Source organism: Micrasema longulum, unplaced genomic scaffold (genome assembly GCF_059751315.1).
Source record: "Micrasema longulum isolate JH-2025_06_02 unplaced genomic scaffold, ASM5975131v1 h1tg000361l, whole genome shotgun sequence".
NCBI classification, from domain to species: Eukaryota; Metazoa; Arthropoda; class Insecta; order Trichoptera; family Brachycentridae; genus Micrasema; species Micrasema longulum.
In genome coordinates this window covers 69,548-82,736 of record NW_028277563.1, presented here as the reverse complement: position 1 = coordinate 82,736, position 13,189 = coordinate 69,548, and positions in this window count along the sequence as shown.

Genomic DNA, 13,189 nt, shown 5'->3' with positions numbered 1-13,189 from the left:
AAAGTGAATCATCAAATTAGAAAAAAAAAACTCAAAATAGTTTTATGACCGAAAACCGTTGTGCCGTGTTGAATTTTTGGTACTTATTTATTTGCTAATACTGATGCTAAAACTAGTGTAAACAAATACGAATTTTATTATTCTCTATTCTATTCATAACTAAAAATTATTCAATTTTCTTTTTGGAATTTATAGACACATTTGTCTGTAGTTTTGAAACAATTTCTCCAATAAAAATGTATTATTAATAAACCCGGACTGAAACTGGAATAAATAAGTTATCAGGTAAACAATAAGTGTTAATTTAAAAAAAACTAGTACCTAGCATTCGTCATATATGATTTTACAATGAACTGGACAGCATATAGCAGGGCCCACTCATCTCGACGCATATGCCAATGCTTAAATTTAGATGCGTCAGACATGTACGGCTTATCTCTAACTTACGCATCCCTAAAAAAATAATGATTGGGCACCCGGGTGGAAAGAGATTAGTGGGAAAAACCTGGCTGAAATGAGAAAATGAAGAGAGGAAGGATCCAGCGAAGCTTCTCTAGGTGGCGCATCGGAAAATGGCAGCCGAGGAGTCGGAGACGAAAGTTGCAGAAGACCAAAGCACGATATGGGTAGCGCAATCAAGAGAGTCCCCAACTAAATTTGTTTATCTTTATTGAAAGCTTTTTCCTTAAAACAATGAATATTTTATGTTTAAAATAAGTAATACAAAAATCTAACGTAAAAAGGTTGTTCTGTACGAACTGTTGCAGAATGCAGGCTGGTAGAAAGGAAGTAAAGGCTTTGTTTTTTTTTTTATTACACTTGTTTTTCTAGATTACTTTCAAGCTAATGAACTAACAAACTCTATCGCTCTCAGCATTGAAAAACATAGATTGAGGGTAACAGAAAGATTGTATATAAACAGAGGTGCGGAGCACTGATGGAAATATATGCATTGAAAGCAGTTCACATAAATTTTGAATAAGGTCGGCGTTTGAGTCGGGTTGTGGTCCCGTGGCTAGCGTTGCGAACTCACGGATCAGAGGTCCGAGGTTAGAGCCCCACTCTACCCCAATTTCCATTTTCTTCTCTTCTTCTTCTTCTTTTCCACATCTACTTCTAAGTGGAGCATGTGGACATCACCAGTTGTCTCTAGGAGACCCTATCGCCAGCCAGCATTTTTGCTTCTTCCCACGTTAATCCAGCGCCCTTTAATTCCGCCGAATAAAGTCTAAAGATCGTCATTGACGGCCACCAGGACGGCGTGAGCCCGCAAGTGTAAAGAAGAGGCAATTTTGGTTAAGGTTCTTCTGAGACATGCGCAGCACGTGTCTAAGCCAGGTCCACCGCCGCATCCTCAAGACGCTCGTTATAAGAGGTTGCTGCGTCTGTTCTCGGACTTCAATGTTAGTTATAAAATCGAACCACCTAATAACTTATATTCTTCTCAAGCACTAACTCTCAAAACTCAGAAGTTTGGTGTTTTGAGCTTTGGTAAGGTGCTAAGATTCGCAACCATATGGGAGTACTGGCATTATACGAGAGTTGAACAATCGGCATTTCGTTTTGACCGAGTATAGACTTGAGTTCCAGTCAACACGCATCATGTTAAAAGTTGCTTCAGCAATTCCTTGGTGGATTTCGAGCTCTTTGTGCATGCTTCCATCCTCAAGTATGTGAACTCCCAAGTATGAAAAGCTGTCAACTTTCTCAATCCTCTGCCCATTTTTATAGATCAGGGTCAGGACAGGATTTTTTGAGTCTTTTTTGTATTAATATTATGACCCAGACGAGTTGAGTTTTTTTGCAGTGTGTCAACAATTTCCATTTTCTAATGGTGAGTTATTTACAACTCGTTGAAAATGGCCACCAATATTGAAATGTTTTGGCAAATTATAAGAGCGCTAATATTTTTTTTTCTATTAAAAAAAGGTGAATAAAAAAAAAGATTAAATAAAAACAAAAGAAGGAAAACCGTTCATTCGAGCGAAAAATTTGTTTTTGCAATGTGCAGATCCAAAAAGAGGCATCAAAACCTTAGAAACCTTAAAAACGGTCCGGAAAAATGGAAGCTTTTAATACAGAAATGTCAAGCAATTCATTTTCGCACTGGTACAAAATAAACATTTCTTTGATTTTGATAAATCTTCCCCTAGATTTGAAAGATGTTTACTGATGTAGAAAATCAGATAAATCGCGGAATTGATTGTCGTACTGCGCTTGTTATATTAAGCTGTAATACTGAGTAGTAAAATTGAGTTTGTAAACTCAGTTTGCCTTTTCTGGTTGAGTGAACTTAACGATTACCGTTTTTGGATTTTGCTTGCAAGGCATTTCTTATTCTAGAAAAATGGCGTACCACAAGAAAAAACAAATTTTTAACAATGTTTTAAGTATGTCAAAATATTTGCAGACAAGCTGGATTTCCTTCCCAGGCTGTTATTTAGATCTAAATTTGTTGCAATAGAGAGGGAAAACATTTTTGGGAAGGAAATTTGGAAGTCTTGGCATTTACAGCGTTTATTATATGTCGTTGGCTGGCTTGAGTGGTAGGTGAATTGGTTCAGTCTTATGAATCTCAATTTCGTACACTCAGGAAGATAGTAAAACAGATGGAAAACATATATTTACCAATTTTTTTTTTATAGTGACAAAATTTTACGCCTAGGTGTTTTTGTAAACGGCAGAATCTAGCCACAATATCGGTTCATCTAGGCGTTTTTTATGAAAACTGACAGTTTTTTCAGAATTCTATTTGACTTTAAAATTTACTAAATTCTCTCTCATATTTTTATAGGCTTTTAAGAAAAAAATACCAACATCAGAATGATTAAATTGCTCGTTGGAACAAATTTTTGTCACTTTTATTGCGTAGATATGCGTTTCTAAGGGAAATAGACCCGTAGGTACAAATTATTTTAATCAATTCATTTATTTATTTAATTTTATAAGTGTTTTGCATAAAATACATTTTTAATTAATATATTTGCATAGATACATTTTTAGTAACAGGAAATCTATATAAAACTAGTGAATAGAAAATGAAAACAGAGTGTTCTTTGTTTAGGATCCATCTAACATGGCTCAGCCTGTTCTAAGATGGAGATTTTTTATCTTTTAAAACAAAAGTAGTTCTATTCTTATATATAACAATAACAAAAAAAAACTACTTAATTACAAATATATAGCTAATCAAATGTTAGAAATTAAAAATTTTAATTATACAAATATAATATATATATATATATATATATGTGCCAAGAAAACACGTTACTTAAACATAAAAAAAAGTATAGTTAATTATTTAAAAAGAAAACAAATTTTAGGTTATGAAGTACATTAAAATATAAATAATTTGTGTACTAAATACGAGGTGTGGCAGAAAAGTAATGAGACAAATTTTTATTTCCAAAAGTTTTTTTTTTTCAAACATCAATGTTATCCTCTTCAAAGTAGTTCCCTTGGGCAACTACTCACCGATAAGGACGTTGTTCCCACAGTTGGTAGCAGCGCTGGAAGTCTTCAACCGGTATGGTCTTTAGCATGTCTGTTACACTCTTTTGAATATTTTCTCAAGTCCCGAAATGACGTTCTTTGAGGACATTTTTCAGTTTAAGGACAAGGAAGAAGTCACAAGAACTGTGGTCAGGTGAATAAGGGGGCTGGAGAACCACAGGAATACCTTTAGAGGTCGAAAATTCTGTTATGGAGAGGGTAGTGTGACATGGGGCGTTGTCACGATGGAGCATCCATTTGCTTGCAATGTCTGGTCTCACGCGAATGACCCTTTTTCTGAATCTTTCAAGGACGTTTTTTATAAAAAAAACTTGCTTTACAGTTTGTCCTGGAGGGACGAATTCTTTTTGAACGATTCCCCTTCTGTCAAAAAAACAATTCAGCATCGATTTGATTTTCGATTTACTCATTCGAGCTTTCTTTGATCGAGGAGAGTTTGCAGTGTGCCATTCCTCACTTTGCCTCTTGGTCTAAGGATTGTATTTAAAAATCCATGATTCATCACCCGTGATCACACGACTAAAGAAATCTTGCTCATTATCGATTCTGTCAAGAAGATTAAAACACTCGTTTTTTTGAATCTCCTTCTGCTCAATTGTGAGGTTTTTAAGCACCATCTTGGCACAGGTCTTTCTCATGTGCAAATGTTCAGTAGAAATTTGATGAACGGTAAAATGGTTAATTTAATTGTTCACTCAAAATTTTTATTGTTAATCGATGGTCTGATCTCACAAGAGTGTTCACACGTTCCATGTTTTTGTCGGTTTTCGAAACTAAAGGCCCCCTTGAACGATTTTCGTCTTCAACGTGTTCTCTGCCTTCCAAAACTGATTTGTGCCACCGAAAAACCTGTGCTCGGGATAAAGGATGTTCTTCATAGGCCGGTTTTAACCTTTTTTGCTCCAAATTCCGCTGTTCTATTTTGCGTGACACACAACCAAAACACAACTTCACTAATAGCAGCCACAAAAATCACGTGGTTAACCGAAGGAGATGAAATTCGCACTGGGCTGTGGGAGGTTACTGATACACGTGCTCTATAAAGGGCAACAACGCAGTATTTGCTTGCTGTGTTGCCAGTCTCATTACTTTTCTGCCACACCTATTTATTTATTATATATGTACGTTTATTGATCAACACATATTTTTATCTTTGTATTTTATTTATATATTATTGATGGTAACAATTTTTTTCAATGGGTGACCGATGAAGATGAATGAATTTTCATACAAATTTACACATTTTCATATATAAATATCGATGTTACTTTATGTGTACCGACTTTTCTGTATTTATCGTTTTCAAGACCTACCCGCTTCATTGTAACTCGTGGTAGTCGCATTACGGTAAAGGCATGTAGTGATATTTGCATGCTAGTGTTATTAGTGTCCTGGCAAAGATACGAGTACGTTTCCAAACCGAAAAACTTAGAAAAGTTGGTAACTGGTTTTATACAAGCATATATTTACTAACATTCAATAAAATAAATTAAACAGACTTGTTTTAAATATTGTAATGTTTACAAATTCACCACAACACCCACATACTCTCCCTCGAGCTTAAGATATATTATAATACTAGCTGACACGACAGACGTTATTATTATTATTATTATTATTTTGGATAACTTATATAGAGCCATTTTCATAATATAATACCTCAAGGGCGCTTTACATTGTGATTCTATAGAAATTTTTTTTATATTGACGGTGTCTTGCCCGAACGTTAGCTTGCCTTGGAAAAATACTTTTTATTGATAAGTTGGTACCTAGGCTCTTATTTCTTATAAAATTCTAAAACTGAAAATTGTTTATATTCAAATATTAAATTTAAGTAGGTACTTGTTTATGGTTGAATACCAAAACATAAATTAAATATTTTTTCAAATATGGCATTCTTTTTGCAAACATCAAATTTCGGTCTTCTCACCAACAGAGGGGTGTACTTATGTAAGAATTCGGTTTTTAAAAGTTTATTAGATTTAATATTATTTAAGTATTACCAAAAATCCAGAAAAATAAATTAATGGGTAGAAATCAAAAATAATTTAAGGAAAGAATCTGATTGACATCCACAAAAAACAAATGCTGTTTGTAAACATTCAAAAACAAACTTTTTTTTATACATAAAAAGACAACATTATTCCATTTTTTTTGCAAGTGCATTCTCCTCGAATACAACACTGGTAGATCGGTGAATAAAACATTTATGCTCATACCTTCTTTTTTACATATTCTATTAAAGATTTTAAAATCTACGAACACTTACAGCGCAAAGATTTATATTTCTCTGAAAACCGCACGTAAATCGGTTAAGCCGTTTAGAAGGAGTCCAGTGACATCACACGTACAAAGGAATTATATAAATAAAGATTATATTCATTTTATTAAGCAATAAATTTGGGTCAAAATGTTTCACAAATATTAGTAAATATTTGTATTTTTCAGGGCCATACAGTGAAACTTGGTAGGAACAATTTTTACCTTCTTTTAAAAATATCGTAGTTTTTTTTCGATGATTCCCGTTTTTTTTTAATAAAAAAAAACAAACTTATTTGACCAATGAAACGGTACGCACTAAATGTGGACTAAGGTAGCAAATGGGAAGGGGAGAAGTATAAGTTTGTAGTAGAGGAGGTAAAAAAAAAACAGTTTTTCCAAAATAATTATTCTCCTTAAACAGCTGAAACAGTCCCGTAATAAAAAAACTGTTGCTGTAAGAAACACTTGTTTTGATTTTTAAGCATCATTATTATTTCCTATCCACACCTAATGGTGGATAGGGCACTGCATTTGTGCACCGATCGCAGCATATCTTGATCATTTTTGTTACATGAAGGTGAGAGGATCAGTCTTATGCTTCAAGTACCAGTCCAGGGACTATGAAATATTTTAGTGTGAAAACCCCCTTATTAAATAAATATTTCATATGAATCCTGTCGGAAATCGAACCCGAGACCACTGTGCACTGACCATTAAACCACGAGGCCGACAATAGTTTTCTTAAAAAAATAAATTTAAGCAGCGTAATGAAATCGATTCCACCACCACGGCTCTGATATTTTAGAAATAATTCAACAAATCCTGATTTATTTTTGGTTACAAGTAACAGTTTTATTAATGTTTGTGAAACTGTTTTTTTTTTAGAAACATGCTGCTCTTGACTGTTTTCTTTAAACCTGTTAAACTGAGAAACCGTTAAATTTGTGAAAAGGCAGCTACTACTGCTATTCCCATTTTTAAATTAGGGTTAATTTTTTTTTCATGAAAAAGTAAAACTTTTTGAGAAAAAAATACTTTAATTTTAAAAAAAGGTTTCGAGGAATGTTCCTCAGAAGTTTCACAGTCTGGCCCTGAAACACTTAAAAGTAATGTAATGTAAATGGTTATTTATTTATTTATTTATACATCAAAGGTTCAAAGAACCTTTTACAAAATATAATAATTTACAGAAATAAATAACACAGTAGTGCACAATAAACATGTATTACATAGTATAAAATAATAGAATAATTAAAACTCAATAGTTTAGTGAGGATATTATACAAAAAACAAAAAGGAATGAAGAAACATAACATCTTTAAATAAAATATAACAATAACCATGAGAAAATCTTATGTTCTAAATATTAATATAACACAGTAAAGTTGAGAATAACTTGATAATAATAATTTTAAAAATTATACAACATTAGTATTTAAAAATATCTAAGTTTTTTAAACAATAAAAAAAAAAAAACTTAAATCAACTAAATAATACCTAGGCAGGGTATTTATTACACCCTGTCACATCCAAAACCACGATGATCAGTATGAGCAAGAAGACATATTGGCACATTAAAATAAATTTTTAGAACAAATAAAATTAAAAAAAATAAAATATATAAAAAATCAAATGGTTGCTTACTACTTCAGGGGAGAAACAAGAAAGGGGAGGGGGGAGTCTGATACACCACAGACCGCGCGACCACGCCCCTTCGCTTCTCCTTTGCAGAAGTAAGCAACCATTTGTTTTTTTTTATATATATATTTTTTAAAATTATTTGTTCTAAGTATTTTTTAAATATGCTAATATGTCTTCTTGCCCATACTGATCATCGTGGTTTCGGATGTGACAGGGTTTAAAGAACACCCTGTATACGTACAAATTTTTAATAACATTATTTAAATGTTTTGTAAAAAAGTTAGTCCTTTTAATAATAATAATAAACGGAATTTTTCGAACTTACTATAAATCCCTAAATTCATTTGAACCCGTTTTTTTATGAAAACCTGTAATTTAATTATAATGCGAAGAATTTATCAGTTACCATATTTTCCAAGGATGTATTCTCCTTACAGGCCAGTTAAGTTCTAAAGCTATCTTTTCTCTCTAATTAATGACTTTTCCAACTTCTACCCTTTCCTTAACTTAAATGTTTTGGAAAGAGTTAAGTTACACATTTAAAGGGTAATTTAAATAGTCCTAACCCAAGTACTTTAAATGCGTCACGTATAAAAACAAATTAATTGAAATATTTTGAATGTTGAAAAAATATATTTTAATACATAATTACTTTTGATATACTTATAAATTTAGTCCTTTTTTTACTGAAACATTTTTATGTTAATGTTTTATATTTAATCTAAAAAAAAACATAAAACTCTTAGAAAGTTTCATTTTAATTTTCGTATTGTTTTTCATTCGTACCCTCCTCGTGGTCAGATAGTTAGCACATTTGCCTGCCATGCAAGACGTTTCGGGTTCAGTACTCGACACGGTTAACATGTTATATTTATTTAAAATGTATTTTTACACTAGAATGATAAACACTTAAAGCGTTAGATTGATAATCTTCATGTAACAAAAAATATCAAAATACGCTACCGTTTGTGTACTAAAGCAGTATTTTATGGACCATGAGTTCTTGAAAGGTTACTTAGATGATTATCTATCTCAATCTCTGAAATTCTAGCCATGGGCTCTTATTTATCCAGGTGCTAGTGACCACAAATTAGGTTTCATAAATATTTTACACAGGTGCTTAATTAAAATTCTGATAACCTTAATACATTGAAAGCTCCCACCACAAACCCGGATCCTTTTAAAAAGTCGATTGGCCCCTTTTCAGACCCTCATAATGCAACAAAGTTTAAGCTTCAATTTTATACAAAAATTAACTGTTGTGCTTTGTCCATAAAACTTTTGCATCATTTAGAATTTTGCTTCGAATGTCTGTGCACTTTAGTATATATTATCAATTTGTCTGTCACCCTTAATCAAATTTTCACGATTCTGACGGTGATAAGGCCTATTTGTTCATTTACCTATTAGTAAACCGGGAGAAACCAGTCCGGTTGGGCAAATCAGAGCCGTCGCCACCCTTCCGCAAGCCATTCAGTAACAGTTCATACAGAAACATATTTGCAAGTTATTTTGCATGTTTCAAAGATTGGTTCAAAAATCTACTTCAAATTAAAACCAAAATCTTTAATATCTATAGGCTTCTTCAAAACAAAAACCTAGCACCATCCTATCGAAAACTATCAACTAATTTATTGACAACGTCCTTTACAAGACACCGCGACCGTGAAGGAGCAACCCGGCTCGACCCCCGGCCAATGCACGCCTCCCAGTCCTACTCGTTAGTGCATTAATAGCTGAACCCTCATCCCTTTTACGGGAATGGTCAATAAATTACTTGAATTCGGTTCTGCGTTCCCAACATGAGGATTATCCTATTGATCAAAATTCTGTCACAACCAAAACCACGCGCAGTTAGATTCCTCGAACGGCATCCAACATTTCCACCCATGTGCTAGAAAATTTTGTAAATTTACCAGCATTATTCGGATTGCGAAAATAATTCCATGTCTGCATTACTAACTTCATCAAGCCATCTAGCATTATCTTTCTTAACCTTTATACAATGTTTTATTAAGACTTTCGATACAGTAAACTTTCTAAAACTCCAAAACTCTAACTACTAGGGCACTAAGAGGGGAAGAATATAACACATACTATCAATTAATTTGGTGCCTATAATGCAAAGACGCTTTATGATTATATGCATAAAAAAATAATTAAATAATGTTTTCTCTCTATCAAATTTTCAACAAAAAAAAATAATATGTAAATATCAATTTTATATTTGAAGCGCTAACTTTGTAATTGTTTATTGTTATAAAATAAATAAAATAACTTTTTTTTAACCACTGACAAAGAGACTTGATAAATTTGTCCCATACAAAGAACAATATTGATAGAATAAAATGGGATAGAATTCAAAGGTTAAATATACCTTGATAAAGAAGCTTGTACAATTTTGATTTATTTATTTTATTAAAATGTAAATATTTGCTTTCTTATAATTTACCCAAATATTTCAATTTTAGGGATCAATTCCTAAAAATTGTTCATAATTTACTGTAAAAAATCAGAATTAAGCTCTGGAAGAGTGGGGTTCAAACTTCGGACCTCTGATCCGTGAGTCCGCAACTTATGCCACGGAACTACAACCTGGATTGAGTATTGATGGTAGTTTTGGGGCCCGAGGCTCACTTCCCCTCCTATCACAACTTCTTATTCTTAAAAGAGAAATATTATTTTTCTTAAAAATGTTTTTAAATTCTTAAATAAATACTTTATTGCCAAATTGAAATATGTTTTTTATAAAGAAAAAACATAATTTAAACTTTAAAATTATTTTTTACTAATGATTTGTTTTTCAAACTTTCTTTTTATAAAAAGTTGTATCGTTCTTATGAATTCTTATTCTCCACTGCATTGGATTTTATCAATTATATTCCATAAAATCCAATCACCAAAACAAGTCCCACTGTATAAAATTGTATCGGGGACTCGATATAAGTTGAAAGTTTTTCCAATTAACTGTGTTTCAACTCGTGTCGACTGGCGCAGAATCTAATTGAAACTGTTACAAAAATTCTCGTTTATTGCGCTTTGATTGAAATCTGAAGAGTATTCTGAATTACAGCCAATATTATTTAATGGAAGGTATAATACAGTGTTCGTCCTTTGTATCATTGTACTTCTGTATAGCCGATAATTGAGGGTCAATAAAACAACCCGCATGAAAATATCAGCACAATTTAAAACTAACGAGAATTAAAAAAATATTTACCGTCCCACTTTGAATCGTTAGCAAAGCTTTTTTCATTTGACAGGTGTAATTTTTTTTTACAAATAAAGGTTTAAGCTCTTTAACTTCACTGAAATCAACAAATGGAAGAATTTTAGAAATTTGGAAGTTCAAACATAGGAAAAATGATGAATGTTACACAGTGTGTAAAGTGGCCACTTAAACCAGCCAATGACAGGTCATAAGCCCTGTAAATGCCTAGACTTCCATTTTCTCTTATTTAAGGCATTTTCTTCCCCTGTCGTAATTTGTTAATATATAAGGTTCTCTCCCGCTTCCACTCCCACCAAGTTTACTATATACCATTGGGTCTTTCTGCTATCTTTTACAATATTTTTATATGTTCAATTTGAACGTAGTTATGCAGAAAGCAGCCAGTTCACAATTTTGAAAAAATGAGATATCGATGTTATCGGGTGCAGTAAGGTCAATTCTATGTTCTGCTAAAAACAGCTAGACCGCTTTAATACAAAAAGTTGTTTTAATCACCTTTTGAAAATGGTATCAATCACAAAAACGGTATTTATCAATTTGCAGAAAACATCCACAGCACTAGATAATCTTAACGAATTTAAAAATCAATAAAACTGGTCAAATACATAATTAAATTCTTGTTTGAAATGTAAAAAAAAAACTGATATCATTCTTGTTTATCATTTGTTAAAATCAAAAACATTCCAAATGTTGTGGAGATTTGTTTATTTACTCTTTTCACAAAGGTGCTATTATCTCATTTTTGCTTTTCTACGGCTGGCTGCTTTCTGCATAAATAAGTTCAATTGTTCTTAACAATGCCTTTTGAGCGTTTATATAAATAAATGTGTTTTTTGCAAATGATATGTTATGTAGGTGCATATAATATGTATGTGTATGTTTACTTTGAACCAACGAACGCGTATTGTCATACCTACCTTATTTGCCTTTGACAATACATCGTATGCATTTAATTTTCTGAATACTTACCATATAATATGGAACTCTTTGTTTTATTGGATATCAACAACAAGTACCGAGTTTCAAAATTTACGATACTTTTTTTAAAAATACAATACAAAAAAAATACAACAAAGCATCATAACATTACTAAAGAAATATAATTTTAAAAATTTCTTTCAAGGATTAAACATCTTAACCGAGTCACTCCTATACTCATTTCACTATAATCTCTCTTTTAAAATAACATTTTTTTCATTTACACACCCACACACACGCAAACGTCGTTACATACAATTTTGTAAATTCTTTTCCTCAATATTATGTCATATTAGATTAACAGTGGATTTTTTTTGCTCCAGTATTGTTAATATACTCGTATTTCTTCTCATAGTGTTGTGTTAGCTGTAAAAATCCCTAAACATTAATATACCAACACGTAGAAATAAACAAAATAGTTTATATTATTGTCACCATTCTTAAACCAACTATCTTTGTTACTCACCTATACCGCGTATACACAGACTAGGAAATGAATGTACCTCTCATATCGTCATTTTTATTTTGAGTCTGTGTCAATTCAAATCATCACTTTATAAATATTTTATGATGTTCAATAGTATCTATTAACAAATTATTTGAAAAAGCTACTTATGCTAATGATTTGGTGTTAATTCATTAATTATTTTTTATAACTTTTGTATACTGACATACAAACATTTATGTGTATATTTTTCTTGTTATTTTTCATTTTCTTTTTATAACCATGTTTTAATATTGGTTGTTTTTTATTTAATAAATATTTGTTCATCTAACTAACTAATTATTTTTTTATATTTTAAATTGTAAAAGGCACTTGTGCCATGTAATAAAAAAATAAAATTAGCTACAAAATTATAAAATAGTTTTAAAAATGTATATGTAGTTATCATATTACAACAGAGAAGAAGAACATTTAAGAGAAGGTAATATAGAAGTCTAGGCGTCTACGGGGCTTATGACCTGTCGATGGCTGGTATAAGTGGCCACTTTATACACTGTGTAACATTCACCATTCTGCCCATATTTGAACATCCATATTCCTTCAATTCTTTCACCTGTGAAGTTAAATATCTGAAACCTTTATTAATGCGGTTGAGATTTATCTAATTGAATTATTTTACCTACATACTAGGCAACGCCTGAAAATGTTATTTTTTCAATTTCTATACTTCTTCATAGACTAGGTGGATTTATCAACAATATTTTGAGTTTGTCCAAATTTTTTTAGATAAGAACTGTATTCAACTCCCTGGAAAGCTATTTACACAGTGTGTAAAGTGGCCACTTGAACCAGTCATTGACAGGTCATAAGCCCTGTAGATGCCTAGACTTCTAAATTACCTTCTCTTAAATTTTATTCATCTCTGTTGTAATATGTTAATATGAACAGCTTCCAAGGGAGTTAAATCCAGGTTCTTGTCTACAAAAATTTGGACAAACTCAACATATTGTTGATATATGTAGTTATTACGCAGTTTTTTTGTACATTGTACTATATTTAAATACTTTGCAATACTATATACTTTACAAACTTAGGTAAAAAAAAATAAAGGTAAAAAA